Source organism: Mustelus asterias, chromosome 10 (genome assembly GCF_964213995.1).
Source record: "Mustelus asterias chromosome 10, sMusAst1.hap1.1, whole genome shotgun sequence".
Classification (NCBI taxonomy): Eukaryota; Metazoa; Chordata; class Chondrichthyes; order Carcharhiniformes; family Triakidae; genus Mustelus; species Mustelus asterias.
Window position 1 is genome coordinate 10245214 of NC_135810.1, and position 17483 is coordinate 10262696.

The window sequence follows — 17483 nt, forward strand, 5'->3', positions numbered from 1 at the left end:
CAGCTAATCCACATAACCTATACATCTTGGGACACTCAGGGGCAATTTAGCATAGCAAATCAACCTAACTTGCACATTTTTGGACTGCGGGAGGAAACCGGAGCACCTGAAGGAAACCCACGCAGACACGAGGAGAACTTGCAAACTCTACACAGAGAGTCATCCAAGGCTGGAATTGAACCTGGGTCCCTGGCGCTGTGGGGCAACAGTGTTAACCACTGTGCCACTGTGCCAATAGGAAGAGACCTTCAACACTGGGCCTCGGTTAGGGATCTCAAGAGTTTGGGGTGAGGTGGTGGGATTAGGGATGGTTAAATTTTTCAAAACAAAAACAGTTACCATGAGCGAATGAAGTGGAATCTTGTACATGATTATTGTTAAACGGATTGAATGGCTGAGACTGATCAGGGTGCTTTACTGACAGTGGTTCAATTTTAAGCAATCACATTTCTGTTATATGCAGTATAATTATTACCCTGGGTGAGCGAGTATATTCTGCATTTGTGTTGCTGTCTCTAAATTTGAAATGTCAGCACTAAAGGAAATGAGAGACCAGGGGCCTGGTTTTCATGTAAGAATGGAACAGTGGGTTAGCGCTGCTGCCTCACAGCGCCAGGGACCCGGGTTCAATTCCAACCTCGGGTCACTGTCTGTGTGGAGTTTGCACGTTCTCCCCGTGTCGCCGTGGGTTTCCTCCGGGTGCTCCGGTTTCCTCCCACACTCCAAAGATGTGCGGGTTAGGTGGATTGGCCATGCTAAAGGATCAGAAGGACCTTGGGGTCCAGGTCCATAGGACTCTTAAATCGGCCTCGCAGGTAGAGGAGGTGGTTAAGAAGGTGTATGGTGTGCTGCCCTTCATCAATCGAGGGATTGAGTTTAGGAGTCCGGGGATAATGATGCAATATATAAGACCCTCGTCAGACCCCACTTGGAGTACTGTGCTCAGTTCTGGTTGCCTCATTACAGGAGGGATGTGGAAATGATTGAAAGGGTGCAGAGAAGATTTACAAGGATGTTGCCTGGATTGGTTGGCATGCCTTATGAGGATAGGCTGAGGGAGCTCGGTCTTTTCTCCTTGGAGAGACGAAGGATGAGAGGTGACCTGATAGAGGTGTGCAAGATGTTGAGAGGTATAGATTGGGTGGATTCTCGGAGGCTTTTTCCCAGGGCTGAAATGGTTGCTACGAGAGGACACAGGTTTAAGGTGCTGGGGGGTAGGTACAGAGGAGATGTCAGGGGTAAGTTTTTCACTCAGAGGGTGGTGGGTGAGTGGAATCGGCTGCCGTCAGTGGTGGTGGAGGCAAACTCGATAGGGTCTTTTAAGAGACTTCTGGATGAGTACATGGGACTTAATAGGATTGAGGGTTATAGGTAAGTCTATATATAAGCCTAGGTAGGTAGGGACATGACCGGCGCAGCTTGTGGGCCGAAGGGCCTGTTTGTGCTGTATTTTTTATTTATTTATTTATTTATTTTTTAATGTCAGTGGTGTGAATTGGGAAATGGAAATCACTCTGCTGCTGCGATTCCGTTATTGTCTCAAGACTGCCAGGAGTCTAGGGGTCTATGCCCAAAATGGCCCCAGAGTAAGCAGGGTAAAAGGCCATCTCCGTCCCTAAACATACCACAACTCAGTGGCCCTGATGAAATCCATGGCTTATCTATTTATCATAGAACCTTCTCTCCATTTCAGCACACCTCTTACTCTCTTTCCCCTCACCCTCTTCCCTCTCACTTAATCCCCTGCTATCCTCCTCCCCTCACCCCCAGTTACTCACCCTCTAACCCTCACCTGTTCACCCTCAACCCCTCACCCTCTCACCCTACCCCCTCACCTATTATCCACTTGATGAACAGAAATCACAAGCCCTATTATAACTATTAGAAGCCTCTGAATAACACACAAACCTCCTTGAGTAAATGAACCGAGGCTTTAAACCAACCATGTAAACACAGGCAAACATGTGTTAAAAAATTAGGCAGTTTGTTTGCAACCATGAGACTTCAAATGGATAAACAAACAGATGTCAGAACTGCTATCTTAACAACTGTCTGGATTGAATATATCAAAGCAATAGGAAAATATGAAACATTTATACATGTTATCACACGAGGTTACCTTCCCATAATATGATAGTATTCTTTTTACCCATTAGATGAACTTTTTATTCTAACTTATCTGAAGACTTTTCCACATTTACAATGTTAATCTTTTACGTGAGATCTTTTCAGTTTGCAGAAGTAGCAATCTGGCAAACACATTGTCTAGGGGGCACTTACATCTTCTTATCACAAGCCTACCATAAGTCATCTTCATGAGCACAGATACAATCATTCTGCACCATTTTGTGATGAACTGTATAGGAGTAAAAACCGTTTCCTAACTAAATCAGGATATTTATCACAGTAATCACCGCAGAACAGTAAAGCAACAACTTCAATTACTGTCCACCTGGGAGTATATTTTCCTCATGATGTCCATGTAGCAGAAAAAGTGCAGTCTCGAAATTGGTGCTAAAACCTATTTGTTTTCACACATTCCCTCTACATGACATCATTATTACCTAAAATTATTACCTAAAATGATTCCTTCTATTCATAAAACAATGACCCGTGAAGAACGAAAGTGCAGAAAAATAAATCTTATTGAAGAACTATTAACCAGTTCTTTATATTAGGGAATGTATTTGCTGAACACATCTGTTCTCTTTGATTTGGATCCAGTTCTTAAACCTCCAATCCATTGTTCGCATTTCCATACAGTCAGTGTGATGCGCGATTAAATCACTCAGGAGGCTGGATCGTACCCGGGAAATAAAGGCTTTTATTAGTAACAAGAATGGAGCATACTGCATAACGATACAATCCCAGACTAAAGGGTCACCAGGCAGTGCAGTGACCTTTATACTCCTACAGGTAGGCGGAGCCAACCGGAGTGTACCACAGAACAATACCAACAGGTAGAACACCCCAACCCTAACACTAACAGTAACAAGTGTAACATATGTACAAGTACCCACAGTGCTAACCATCTATGGTTCAGTACTCATAGTGGTAACCATCTATGGTTCACCACATAGTGTAAAACTCAACAGCTACTAAAGACTGTCACCTCCACGAAAATGAAACCCTTACCTGGGGTGGACTCTCAATGATCCCACAATGCTTCCTGTTTAATAGGGACATCAGGTTCCAGAGCCTGCTTCCACTCCTACCCTCGGGAAATAACTGAGGGTGGAAACGGAGGTGGAAATTCCTGACCCCTCCTTTCGGTGGCCATTTTTTCCAGTCCCGCCTCCGTTTTGGTCCCAATCAAGACCATGAAAATCTGGCCCCACGTCTTCAGCCATCTAATCCCTACTTTCTGAAATTCTATGCAATTATAGAATGAAGCAATTTAGTAATTTAAAATAGGGAAGTGTTTTTGCCAGAGGTAGGCAGGGAGTGACACTGGCTGCGATTCTCCCATCCGCGTCTGCCACTTTTCAGGCGGGTCCGGCCGGGAGACGTGCATCTGCGGCCTTGAATGGGGATTTGCGTATGGGCTGGGAATGCATCTCCGAGCAGTCACCGGCCAGACCACTGGAAACCAGCAGGAAGGCAGGTAAGTCATTTAAATATTTTTAAAATCTATTTTAAATTTGAAGATTAGTTAATTATTGGGACCGATTGAATCTCCCACCCGTCCAGGAGAGCTTAATTCCAGTGAGGTTCAGATTAGCTCCCCACATTTGGGGAACTAGCGGGAGACCCCGCCGAAATGAAGAGGGGGCAATCGGGGCCCCTCAGAGGGTCGGGCAGTGGGGGGTGATGCCCCCTGGGCATGGGCAACCTGGCAGTGCCAGCCTGTTCCCCTGGCACTGCCCAAGGGGCAAAGTGCCCATGCCCAGGGGCACCTTGGCACTGCCCATCGGACATCGGGCAAGGGGGCGTAGCCTATTGTGGGTGGGGCATAGGGCCAGTCGGTGGGGGGTCCCACTGCCACGCTGCATTGGGATCGGTCTGGGATGGAGGGAGGGCAGCGATTGGGGCGGGTTGAGGGGGTAGTCTGCCTGGTGGGGGCTGCCTCCGGGAGGTCTGACCCTGGAGGGGTGAGCGGGGGGGGAGGGTCTACCGGGGTGAGGGGGTGGGAGGGATCGCCACTGCTGGGGGGTGAGGCCTGGGCATCAGGGCGCTTCGGGACTTGGGGGGGGAGTCAGGGCTGGCTTGGGAATTATTGTGGGCAGCGTGGGGGTGGGGGGGGGCAGGGGGGCGGGGGGTGCTGTTGGAGAGGGAGCACTGCGGTGGTCCTGGGCTGGCCAGCGATCGGGTTGGCCAGCAAACGGGAGTTTGACAGTTTGGGGCCACTGCGCATGCGCAGAGTTCCAGAACTGTCAGACTCTGGTGCGAATAGACCCGGCCCTCTCAGTTTTTAATGAGATTCACGCCTGGGACCTCTTCAGTACACAGAGTGGGGAGATTCAGATGAGAAGCTGACCTGTCAGTATTGTCGCGATCCAGAACATTAGCCACCAATTCAGCACTTTTGGGAGAATTGCCCCCACTGTCTCCTGGAGGGAAATCCAGAGGTAAAAGGACATAACCTCAAAATTAGAACAAAGCTAATTCAATGGAAACATAGAACCATATTAACAGGATGATTTTTAGTACCTTATTTCACTGGTATAGTAGTTAACTAACACTCAGAGTAACATACTTTGTATTTTCTTTCAGTACTAACAAATAACAAAGGACAGTACAGCACAGGAACAGGCCCTTTCGCCTACCAAGCCTGCGCCGATCATGTTGTCCAACCTAGACCAACTGCCTGTATCCCTCTATACCCTGCCTGTTCATATGCCTATCCAGATAAGTCTTAAATGTCTATGATTCTATCTTGATACCAGTTCTTTCTATTGGATTAGAAGATCTGTCCTATTGAGTATGACAACCTTGTTAACTAATTTATGTTATGAACCATTAATTCTCCCTTACCACAGTCCCCTTCTTCAATCTCTGCTAATTCCTCTAATGTGTCGGTCTCTTTAGACTCACTAATCTTTGAGTGCACTCACACATCAAAGTCCACTGCCCCACACACAACTATAGCTCTTAAAGACAAGCATATTTCATACATTCTTAAACTTCCAAGGATTTCATAGATAGAATCCCTACAGCGCAGAAGGAGGCTATTCGGCCCATTGAGTCCGCACTGGCTACAGTCCCACCCAGGCCCTATCCCCATAACCCCATGCATTTACCCTAGCTAGTCCCCCTGACACTAAGGGACAACTTAGCATGGTCAATCCACCTAACCCGCACATCTTTGGACTGTGGGAGGAAACCCACGCAGACACATTTCCAGCCAGGCTATTGAATGCAGCACTTGTGAAAGGTAGACAGTTACTTAGCAAAACCACTGAGAACCACTTTAAGGCTGTGCAGTCCAATAGCGACTGTGCATGTTCCCAAATTTGTTTCACCCATCTGTGGTTCCTAACTAAATCAAGGTACAGTATTTACCGCATTCATCACTCCAGCACAATGAAGCAATAATTTCAATTACTGTCCACCTGGGAGTATATTTTCCTCATAATGTCCATGTAACAGAAAAATTTCAGTATAGAAATTGGTATTAAAACCTTATTTGTTTTCATACATTCCCTCGACACTACATCAATATTACCTAAAATGATTCCTTCTATTCATAAAACATTGACCTGTGAAGAATGAAAGCGGAGAAAAATAAACCTTATGAAAGAAGTGTTAACCACTTTTATTTGTTGAGAATGTGCTTGCTGAATGTGCTTGAGTCCATGAAAGGATCAGCCATGATCTTATTGAATGGCGGAGCAGGCTCGAGGGGCCAGATGGCCTACTCCTGTTCCTAGTTCTTATGTTCTTATGTTTTTATGAACACAACTGTTCTCTTCGATTTGGATCCAGTTTTGAAAAGGATGGCATTTTCTGTAAACAGATAAAAATATCGAAGCTTATATTGTCCCCTGCATGCAAAGCAATGAAAAATTGGCCCACATTTTGTGAAAAAGGAGGATCTCATATTGGGACCCATTAGTTAGACTTCTTTACCCTCACCCTAAATACTTTCCCCTGTAAGCTGCCGGAAGTGTGAGCTGAGAATGCCGTAGCAATTAGGACAACAGAAGCTTAGTGAACAAAGGGACCAACAGTCTTTATGCTCCAGCAACTGAACTTAAGGAGTGAGAAAGACACAGAGGAATATGGAGAAGAAATTGGGAGAATGAGGCTGGAATTTTACCGACCTGCCCGCCATGGGAATTGGAGTGGACGAGGACAGAGCATGGGAAGGGCTGCTGACCTCGGACGGAATTTTACAATTTTGGGATGAGCGAGGCCATAAAATCCCACACCCTGAGGATCAAATCAGGTTCGGAAAGAAAAATAAAGCGAGTGTGGATTGGATTGAGAGAGAAAGAGAGAAAAACTGAAAAGTAAGAGAAAAATAACAATTAAAAAGCCTTGTACCATGACAGCATCGTGAAGAAAGCAGGTGGAGGTGTATCGAAGGCAGCAGAAATGTCAAGAATTTTGAGAAGGCATATGATTTATTAACTGCCCCAGTCACAAAGTGCAGAATTTTCCCGTCATGCCCGCCATGGGAATTGCAGTGGGTTTGGGGGGAATGGACAATGGAAAGGTCCGTTGACCTCGGGTGGGATCTTTGGTCTTGGGCTGGAAAATCGTGCCCATAGTCTGTAATTTGTAACTTTGGTTGGGTCCGTTATAGGACTTGAGCAGAAAAACTGATTGGAGAGATTCAAAGATGGAATTTCAAGACAAGCAGGCAACAATTTGGAAAACAACATGCAAGTTCAAGTTCTGGAGAAGGGTCATATGTACTCCATGGAGTGATAGAATACTGACAGTGCAGAAAAAGGCCATCCAACCAATTGAGTCTGCATTGACTCTCTGAAAGAGCACCCCACCCAGGCCCTTCTCTTTGTCCTATCCCCATAACCCTGTGCATTTACCATGGGTTATCCACCTAACCTATAGGTCCTTGGACACAAAGGGACAATTTAGCACAGTCAACCCACTTAACCTGCACGTCTTTAGACTGTAGGAGGAAACTGGAGCACCTGGGAGGAAACCCACACAGACACAGGGGAGAATGTGCAAACTCCACACAGATAGTCACCGGAGGCCAGAATTGAATACGGGTCCCTGGCGCTGTGAGATAGCAGTGCTAATCACTGTGCCATCGTGCCACTCTCATTCACACATGGAATCAAAACATTAACTCTGTTCCCGTCACTACAGATGCCGCCAGATCTGCTGGGTTTATCCAGCATTTCCTGTTTTTTTTAATAACACAGTCAAGGAAAATAAAGTTGGAGATAGGGTTATAATGTTACAAACATCTGAAAATGGGCAATAACTATGGTTTTTGAAAGGAAGAGGAACACAATTGGAAGATTAGCCTGAGATTTAAATTAGTTGAATTCTTAACTTATATGATGAGCCCACAAGGCGTTGCAAGCCACAAATCCTCAACTTTCTTCTCACTAGGCCAGTAGTTTAGGAAGGGAGTAGTACTTGGGACTGGAACTTCCAACGCTCGGGGTGGATAAGGACGTGCCAAATTTATATCGTGTGATAATAGGTGCTCAAGAACCTTACCACACTATGGTTGGTCGTGTCCTTTAGGGAAGGAAATCTGCCGTCCTTACCTGGTCTGGCCTCCTTGTGACTCCAGAGCCACAGCAATGTGGTTGACTCTCAACTGCCCTCAACGGGCAACCAGGGATGGGCAATAAATGCTGGCCAGCCAGCGACACCCATGTCCCACGAATGAATTAAAAAAAACTTTCCAAATTGTATTGCAATATTACATTTGGTCAATCTGAAAGTGTATTGAGTTCCCAACAGCTATTTCCTTTGAATTTCCACTCCATTTAGACAGCAGCCCAAGGCTCCTCCAGTATGACATACAGCAATTGCAATATCTGTTCTTGTTTTGGACCAAGTCTTTATTTCTATCATGATTTGGTGTTTCTGTACAAGCCAACCTGACATGAACTCTGGGAAGATAAGGAACTAGTTCATGACATGTAGTAACCTGTTTTATTTTTCCAGCGGATGTCAATTCTGCCTGAGGTGATAAGAAATAAAGCCTTGCTGTGCTGTGAACGCAGAAATGCTGCGGAACCAGCCCTGAGGGTCACAAAGAATGGGTCACATTCATCATTGAAAAAACGTGAATATCAAAAGCGGAAAAAGCATTCCCTATCTCAGGCTACTCATATAGTTAAAGAATAGAGTGGCACACACACACCTTGGTGAAAAAGCGACCAATATTTGCTTGTCATAGGATCAATTGTGAACTTGAAGTCCCATGTCAACTGGTGATGAATGCTGACATAGCAAATTTCTTGAGCACTGCAGGATCCATGCTGTGGAGTGCACAAAGTTAAATGGAAACGTAATGGGTGGTACGGTGGTTCGCACTGCTGCCTCACAGCACCAGGGACTCAGATTCAATTCCGGCATTGGGTCACTGTCTCTGTGGAGTTTTCATGTTCTCCCCGTGTCTGTGTGGATTTCCTCCGGGTGCTCCGGTTTCCTCCCACAGTCCAAAGATGTGCAGGTTAGGTTGATTGGCCATGCTAAATTGTCCCTTACTGCCAGGGGAACTAACTAGGGTAAATACATGGGGTTGCAGGGATAGGACCTGGGTGGGATCATCGTCAGTGCAGACTTTATGGGCCAAATGGCCTCCTTCTGCACTGTTGGGATTCTATTCTATGATAATGGCCTGATGCAGCTGATATCTTGATCAAGATCGGGTTGATAGGATGAACATACCCAATTTCAGATTGTTTTGAATTATTTAGTCCTGATGCAGAAACAGAGCCAGAAGATGAAATGGGTTATATGGCTTTATCATCTCTCATAGTTTTAGCAAAGGCACAGTGGTTAGCACTGCTGCCTCACAGTGCCAGGGACCCAGGTTTGATTCCCATCTTGGGTCACTAGCTGTGCGGAGTCTACCCCTTCTCCCTGTGTCTACATGGGTTTACTCCAGGTGCTTTGGTTTCCTCCCACAGTCCAAAAGATGGATTGGTTGGGTGCATTGGCCGTGCTAAATTCTCCCTCAGTGTACCTGAACAGGTGCTGAAGTGTGGCAACTGGGGGATTTTCACAGTAACTTCTTGCAGTGTTAATGTAAACCTACTTGTGACACTCGTGAATAAACTTAAACTTAAACAAAGATGTCATTCAAGTAAACCATTGACCCTTAGTTACCAATAAAACCTTCCAGTTCGAAAACATCAGCTTTTTTTCCACTAATCTATTTTTCAGTTTGTTTAATAGGCCACAACTGCGCACATGAAGCCAAATTAAAAGCTACACCATAAATTTAATAATTAGTATTAAGAAAAATAAATTTGGCTGCAATAATATCAGCTCCTAACAAGGACGGTGGGCCCAGAAACTACCTCACTCTCCTTCAATCCACATTGGTCAGAGCAGAAAAACAGATAGCCGCTCGTTGCCAACTATCCTGGCAAACCACAAGATCTGGGACAGCTCTTGTGGGGCAATAAATCTGCTAATTGGCTTGATTAATAAAGAATAGCTTCCTGTAGCTTCATAGCTTCCTCTATAAAGCAATAAGTAGGGTTGGGTCAATTTTCATTGCTGCTGCTTGGTGTTAATGAAGCTATAATGGCCTAAACTTGGGTCATCAACCATGCAACCTGCTCCAGTGGAAAGGGACCTATTGCTGGTGTTGGAAGTGTTATTATATTAATTCGTATTGGCTTACTGAGTTCAGTTGTTTAATGTATTCACTGGAAGTGATATCAAAAGTCCCCAGCATGGGAAACAGGCAGGGAAGAAGCAGCTATGTAAGAGCATTTTGTTCCTACTCTACCCCTGCCATTAGCACGTGATGCATCCCCTTATAGTGTCGGTACAGCGGTCACCCACATCATCTAGTGAAGAAAGATTCATTGACTTTGCTTCCTGAACCTTGAGCAAGGCTGAAAGTAACTATGCCCAGATTGAATGGGCAGCATTAAGGATCATCTTTGGAGTAAAGGAATTCCATCAGTTCCTGTATGGGAGAGAGTTTACATTGCTAACAATCCATCATTTACTCAGTACAATTTTTGAACCATACAAGGGAATTCCATCACTTGCAGCAAGTAGAATGCAAGGATAGGCATTGCTTTTGTCTGCATGCACTTACACCATTAAGTATTGATAGTCATGTCTACATGGTAACATGGATGGATTTTCAAGATTGTCACTATCAGATAGTGTGTCAGACTGCTCAAGCAGGAATATCTTCTCCTTTGAACAAAGACAACACCTCAGTCACTTCTGGACGAGCGAGAAAGCACATTCGAAGCGATCCGATACTCTCAGGGGTGATGGTTATGTTATTACGAGGGAATATCTCAGAATCTGAAACCCTACTACTCCAGGAGATTGGAGCTGTCAGTACAGTCGGGATGTCTTCTTTGGGGGCTCGGTGTGATCGGGTCGGTGCAGACTCGATGGGCCGAATGGCCTCCTTCTGCACTGTAGGGTTTCTATGATTTCTATGATTCCGCCACCATTCAGAAAGTGGGTGTTTGAGATGTCACATGTGGGCCATTGTGGAGTCGCACGCATGATGGAAATAGTGAGGAGTTCATTCTGGTAGCCTGGACTGAATGCAAAAATTGAAGAGAAAGCTAGAACATGTTCTTCCTGTGAGAAGGTAAGAAACCTGCCACCCTTAGCTACGAGGAGAGATTGGATAAACTTGGTCTGTTCTCACTGGAACAACAGAGGATGAGGGGTGACCTGATAAAGGTTGACAAGATTATGAATGGCATGGACAGAGTGGATAGTCAGATGCTCTTTCCTAGGGTAGAAAAGTCAACTACTAGGGGATATAGGTTTAAAGTGCGTGGGGAAAAGTTTAGAGGAGATGTGCGAGGCAAGTTTTTTTACACAGAGGGTGGTGAATGTCTGGAATGCGCTGCTCGGGGGGGCGGGGGGGGGGTGGGAGCAGGTACGATAGCAGCATTTCAAGGGGCAACTAGATGAATACATGAATAGGATGGGAATGGAAGGATACGGACTCCGTAAGATCATACGGTTTTAGTTTAGGCAGACACAATGATCGGTGCAGGCTTGGAGGGCCGAAGGGCCTGTTCCTGTGCTGTGCCTTTCTTTGCTCTTTGTTCTTAGCAATGCCACATCCATGGAAATAGCCTGAAGAGGCTTGGCAATGAGTGCACATGGATTTTGAAGGACATGTGTTCTTAGTAACAGTCGATGTTCACACGAAGTGTCCAGAGGTCACTGTGATGAACTCTACTGAATCAAAGAAGGCCATCGAGAAGCTAGGGGAAGTATTCAGTCATTTTGAATTCCCTGAGCAACTGGTAAGCAACAGCAGATTTTAATTTGTCCCACAAGAATTTAAAAGTTTCTTACAAGAGAACTGTATTCAACATATTAGGTCCACACCATCTCATCCTGCTACTAATGGGCTAACAGGATGTTTCATCCAAACCATGAAACATATCTTGAGAGCAACCAGGGTACAAGGTTCACTGATCAAACGTCTTAACAAATTGCTACCAGTTAATAGGAATAGCGTCCATTCCACGACCAAGTCCTTTTCTGCATTCCTCATGATGAAGAGATAAATACGATCGGCATTCAATCCGTTGAAACATCCAAAAACTAAAGAGATCATGCAGCAGCAACAAGGACAAATGGAATGGTGGGAAAGCAAAGAAAAGTATAGAGTTTTCCACCAAGGACAAGAGGTTTGAGCTAGAAATTACTCCACAGGAGAGAAATAGATTCCTACCATAATGCTTCCACAGACTAGACCTGCCTCATATACTGTCCAAACCAGAGATGACGTTATCTTGAGGAGACATGCAGACCGGATTCAGAACCTGTTGAGAATCCAGATTCAACCATACAAAGTCCTGACTTGAACCTTCCTACAACCCCAACACCAAACAGACACTGTTGAGGAAAGCAACATCTCATCTCCTGATCAAACTAGAGGAGCCAACCTCGAGTTCCTATGTCAACGCCGAGCAAATCAATCATCAATGACATGAGTAAAAAGACAAACACACCCAAGGTCACCACTAGTGCAAAGAAGATGACGCCAGAGGCTTACTGTCAATCATTCTGAGAGAAATGACCTCCAGACCATAGACGCCTATATTAATATATTAATTATAGATGGCCTACTGATTATTGTTCAAGTTGAACTTGTTGGGGATGTTCAAATTAAGGGGGAGGGGAAGGAAATTACACGTGTTTGTATTCATTCTTATTGGCTTATTGAGCTCTGCTGTATTCATGTATGCACCGGATGTGATGTCATAAGTCCCTCGTGTAGGAAACAGGCAGAGAGGAAATAGTTATGTAAGAGAGCACACACATGTAAATGAAGCTCTGTTGTTTTAAACCCTCTGTGCTCCCTAGCATCATTCTCCAATATACAACACAAAGTACCAAGCTGCTTTGGATTAAATGCTCCTTTCAGGCCCCTCTGACATAGTTAGAACTCTGACGGCCATTTTAGGCTCCAGACTTTTCTATTGGCAATCCAAAAGTGTGCTTGAAATCATAGATTAACCATAGAATCTCTACACGACAGAAGGAGGCCATTCAACCCATTGAGCCAACACCAACAACAATCCCACCCAGACCCTATCCCGGTAACCCCACAGATTTATCCTGCTCATACCCCCCCCCGCCCCCCGAAACTAGGATCAATTTAGCATGGCCAATGCATCAAGCCCACACATCTTTGGACTGTGGGAGGAAACCGGAGCACCCGGAAGAAATCCATGCAGACACGGAGAGAACATGCAGACACCACACAGACAGGAATCGAGCCCGGGTTCCTGGCGCTGTGAGGCAGCAGTGCTAACCACTGTGTCGCCCATCAAAGACCAGTCTCAAATTATATTTCTGGGCCTGGAGTAGCAGGAAAGAGAGAAGGAGAAACGAGCCACGGTTTTAGGTTTGAGATTATAAAATTCAACGTCTGGCGGTGTACATGACTGAGAAAACTGAAAGATGGATCCTAATGTTCTTATGACCATAGCTGGTATTATTGTTTAACAAGTCAGACCCCTGAGCGAAGTCTGTCTCGCTGATCAGAAACACCTTTGTTTTATTGTGAAAGCGAGAAGGAAGAGCTAGTGACCTCAAGAGCATAGGACTCCAGTAATGCCTTTAGAATTTTAAAAATTAAAAAGAAAATTGAAAAAAGAGTTGAGCGCATAAGCTAAAAGTTATACAATCATTGCAATCTTACACACCCCAAAAACACATGATCAAATAACTCATTTAAACTACCATTTTGGCAACAATCCCTGATATATTTTAATCACAAGAATCATAAATGTTACCTAAGTCAAGGAGTTGTTGTCACTTTGATTAAGGTATACTCCTTGACTTTTCAGACACCTCCAACTTCCAGGATTAACATCGGCTGGATTTGTAACAGTTGAGAGTGGTGATCTTGGAATGAGTGAGGAGCAGTGTCTCAAAGCAGGCATGATAAGCTTGGAGACTGATAGAGCAAAGCCATCGACTGAATAACACTTAAGTGCCAGCAACAGCAGGATAAGTCAGTACAGTCTGGCATTCCAAGATTCAGGGCATTCCAGATGAGCTCTGGTGATACTTGCAGTCATGATGTGGAGATGCCGGCGTTGGACTGGGGTAAGCACAGTAAGAAGTCTCACAACACCAGGTTAAAGTCCAACAGGTTTATTTGGTAGCAAATACCATAAGCTTTCGGAGCACAGCTCCTTCGTCAGATGGGGTGGATATCTGTTCTCCAACAGTGCACAGACACAGAAATCAAGTTACAGAATACTAATTAGAATGCAAATCTCTACAGCCAGCCAGGTCTTAAAGGTACAGATAATGTGGGTGGAGGGAGCACTCAACGCAGGTTAAAGAGATGTGTATTGTCTCCAGACAGAACAGCTAGTGAGATTCTACAAGCCCAGGAGGCAAGCTGTGCGGGTTACTGATAATGTGACATAAATCCAACATCCCGGTTTAGGCCGTCCTCATGTGTGCGGAACTTGGCGATCAGTTTCTGCTCAGTTCTGCTCAGTTTCTGCTCACTACTTGCAGTGCCATATTGGCATCTACACATGGGATAAAGGGCTAGAATTTCCTGATTCTACTATCAGTACAAAACCATTTCATAGCAGTTGAAGGCCATCTGAAACAAGAAGGACACTGAAACACTGATAATATCAGAGAATATCCAAGTAGGAGTAGATGGCTTGGTCTTTCAAGCCTATTTCACCAATGGAAAACCAAATGCCAAAATGGATGGTCTGTTAATTGTTTTGGCATTGCCTACTGAGTTTCTTTTTAAGCGTTCACTATCAAATTTCAATGCTCTTAGAAATTCCAGCACCTGTGAATCAGTCATTCCCCAGTGACTTTATAGCAACAGAGTACTGAATAATAATTAGTACCTTCAACATAGTAAACATCCCAAGGGCTTTGCAAAAGCAAAACAGATATCAAGCAGTGGTTGAAACAAATATACACCTAATGAATCATTTTAAGTTGTTTGTAGATAGCTTGGACTACATTGGAAATATCTGTGCTGAAATGTCACTGTTCAAATCTAAACACCATTTTGTAACAAAACAACGTCCCATACATTGTTATTAAGACAGGATAATCACGATGGACTTGCATTTATATAGCATTTTTTCACAGACACCTCAAAGTGGTTCGCTGCCAATGGAGTACATTTTGAGTGCAGTCACCATTGGAACTAGGAAACACGGCATCTAATTTGCACTCAGTCAACCCTCACAAATAGCAATGTGATCATGACTGGGATGACTTGTTTTTTGTGATGTTGATTGAGGGATAAATATTGGTCAAAACACTTGGGAGAAAGACCTTCTCTTCCTCGAATGGAATATTTTATATCCACCCCAAGGAGGCCTCAGTTTAACATCTCAATCAAGAGACAGCACCACTAATAATGCAATACTGCCCCATAACTACTTTGGAGTAGCAGCCTTGAGCTTGTATGCTCAGGACCTGAATCCAGAACATTGAGACAGAGAGGCAAGTGTGCACATGTATTAGTATACAGTGAAAAGTATTGTTTCTTGTGCGCCATACAGACAAAGCATACCGTACGTAGAGAAGGGAAGGAGAGAGTGCAGAATGTAGTGTTACAGTCATAGCTAGGGTGTAGAGAAAGACCAACTTAATACAAGGTCTGATGGCAGCAGGGAAGAAGCTGTTCTTCAGTCGGTTGGCATGTGACCTCAGACTTTTATATCTTTTTCCCGACGGAAGAAAGTGGAAAAGAGAATGTCTGGGGTGCGTGGGGTCCTTGATTATGCTGGCTGCTTTTCCGAGGCAGCGAGACTGGTAGAGGTATGTCCATTTTCTGTTCCTAAAATATGCCTTTTTAAGGGGACTATGCGGCTTATTTTCTGAGGATTAATGGAGATATGGAACAGTAGGTTGGGTTCCAGGTAGAACATCGTCTTAAAAATAGAAAACAAAGCATAGCCCTAACTGGAAACATTTTGAACTAAAATGGATTGTGACAGGGTACCCAAGAGTGAATAGCATACGGGGGTGGAGGGAGGGGGGGGGGGGCGGTGGACGATGTTACCAGCTTGTTACGCCGATCGCCGGTAAGATTGCGAGAGAGACAAAGAAATCGGGTTCCCGCCTGGTTTCTCGCCTCTCATGATCTTACTGGCCCTGGGCCGGCATGATCAGCCCTGCGTCCCTCTGCCCCCTCACCCACTCCAATTCCCATGGCGGACGGGATGGTAAAATTCTGGCCACAATCCTACAAACATCTGAAATGAAAGTGCAGATCATACACAGAAGATAGTGTCCCATTATAAATTAGCTCATGTCTTCTTTAATATAATGAAGGGATAGATTTGACAAGAGTGCATTAAGTACTCACCGATAATAATTTCTATGCTCGAGACATGAACATTTGCAAATCGAGTAATATTTATATGTGTCTACTTTTGCTGGCAAATATCTTCCTCCTTCTTGGACTATCCGATGCATAACACTTTCGGTGATTTAATCAGACAACTAACGGCATTAAAATAAAACTCGAAGAATGCTCAATTACATGACACCCTTGATTGGATCGTGGATTCTTGACTGCTCAGGTATTCATATTGCAAAGCCATAGATTTATTTTTATTCAATCCCGTTGTCAAATAAAGCCGAGAATTCATGACTGATATTTGGGAGTTGCTGTTAAAGTCTACATTTTATATGTCTCCTGTCTGCGTAAATCAAGATTGATGAGAACTGAAATTATTCCACGACTGCCACAGGAATTATAATGCTCCTCGGGGATTCTTATATTTACCTCGGAACAGTCCTTAACTGTCAACTTTGCTCAAATTGGGAAAGGTTATTTAAAGGTGGTGGCTGCATCAGTTTGGCATTGTCAGTGGTGAAATGGTTAGTCCCTCAGTCCCACAGTCAACACTCTGATGAGGAAAATTGAAGGATTAATATATAAACTAAGTTACAAGTAAAGTATAAGCAATCAATAGGCTGTGGGTTGGAAAATGACAGGTTCTGTATGAAAATCTTCTATCTACTATAAAGGATCAATAGTTTTAGACATTGTATGTGCAATCAAATCAAACAATTGCTTTCATAGAATCCCGACAGCAGAGAAGGAGGCCATTCGGCCCATTGAGTCTGTACCAACCACAATCCCACCCAGTCCCTATTCCTGTAACCCCACACATTTACCCTGCTAAATCCCCCTGACACGAGAGGCGATTTAGCATGGCCCATCAACCTAACGCACACACCTTTGGAATGTGGGAGGAAACCGGAGCACCCGGAGGAAACCCACGCAGACATGGGGAGAATGTGTAAACTTCACACAGATGGTGACCCAAGCCGGGAATCAAACCCAGGTCCTTGGAGTTGTGAGGCAGCAGTGCTAACCACTGTGCCACCGTGCCACCCATCCCGATTATTGATTTTTTTTGGTGGGAATGGGGTGGTGGGCAGCACGGTGCCACTGTGGTTAGCACTGCTGCCTCACAGCGCCAGGGACCTAGGTTCAATTCTGGCCTCGGGTGTCTCTCTGTGTAGAGTTTGCATGTTTTTATCGTGTTTCTGTGGGTTTCCTCCAGATGCTCCGGTTTTCCTCCCACAGTTCAAAGATGTGCGGGCTAGGTTGATTGGCCATGCTAACTTGACTTTTGGTGTCAGGTGGATTGGCAGGGTGGAGATGTGCGGGTTGTGGGGATGGGGCATGGGTGGGATTGTTGTCAGTGCAGGATCGGTGGGCCACATGACCTCCTTCTGCACTGTAGGGATTATAAAATTCTACGAATCTATGAAAGTGGAAGATAAATCTCAATGAAAACTATCAAGTTTCGTTTGTTTGAAAGAAATACTTTGTGGCTCAAACCAATAAGCAGTTA

General features: G+C 44.6%; 1 protein-coding gene across 1 annotated transcript in view; it reads right to left on the bottom strand.

Moving 5' to 3' along the window:
* The window catches only part of LOC144499986 (kelch-like protein 1), a 247975-nt gene that overhangs the window by 30687 nt on the left and 199805 nt on the right, over positions 1-17483 (bottom strand). The gene's annotated exons all lie outside the window — the stretch shown is intronic.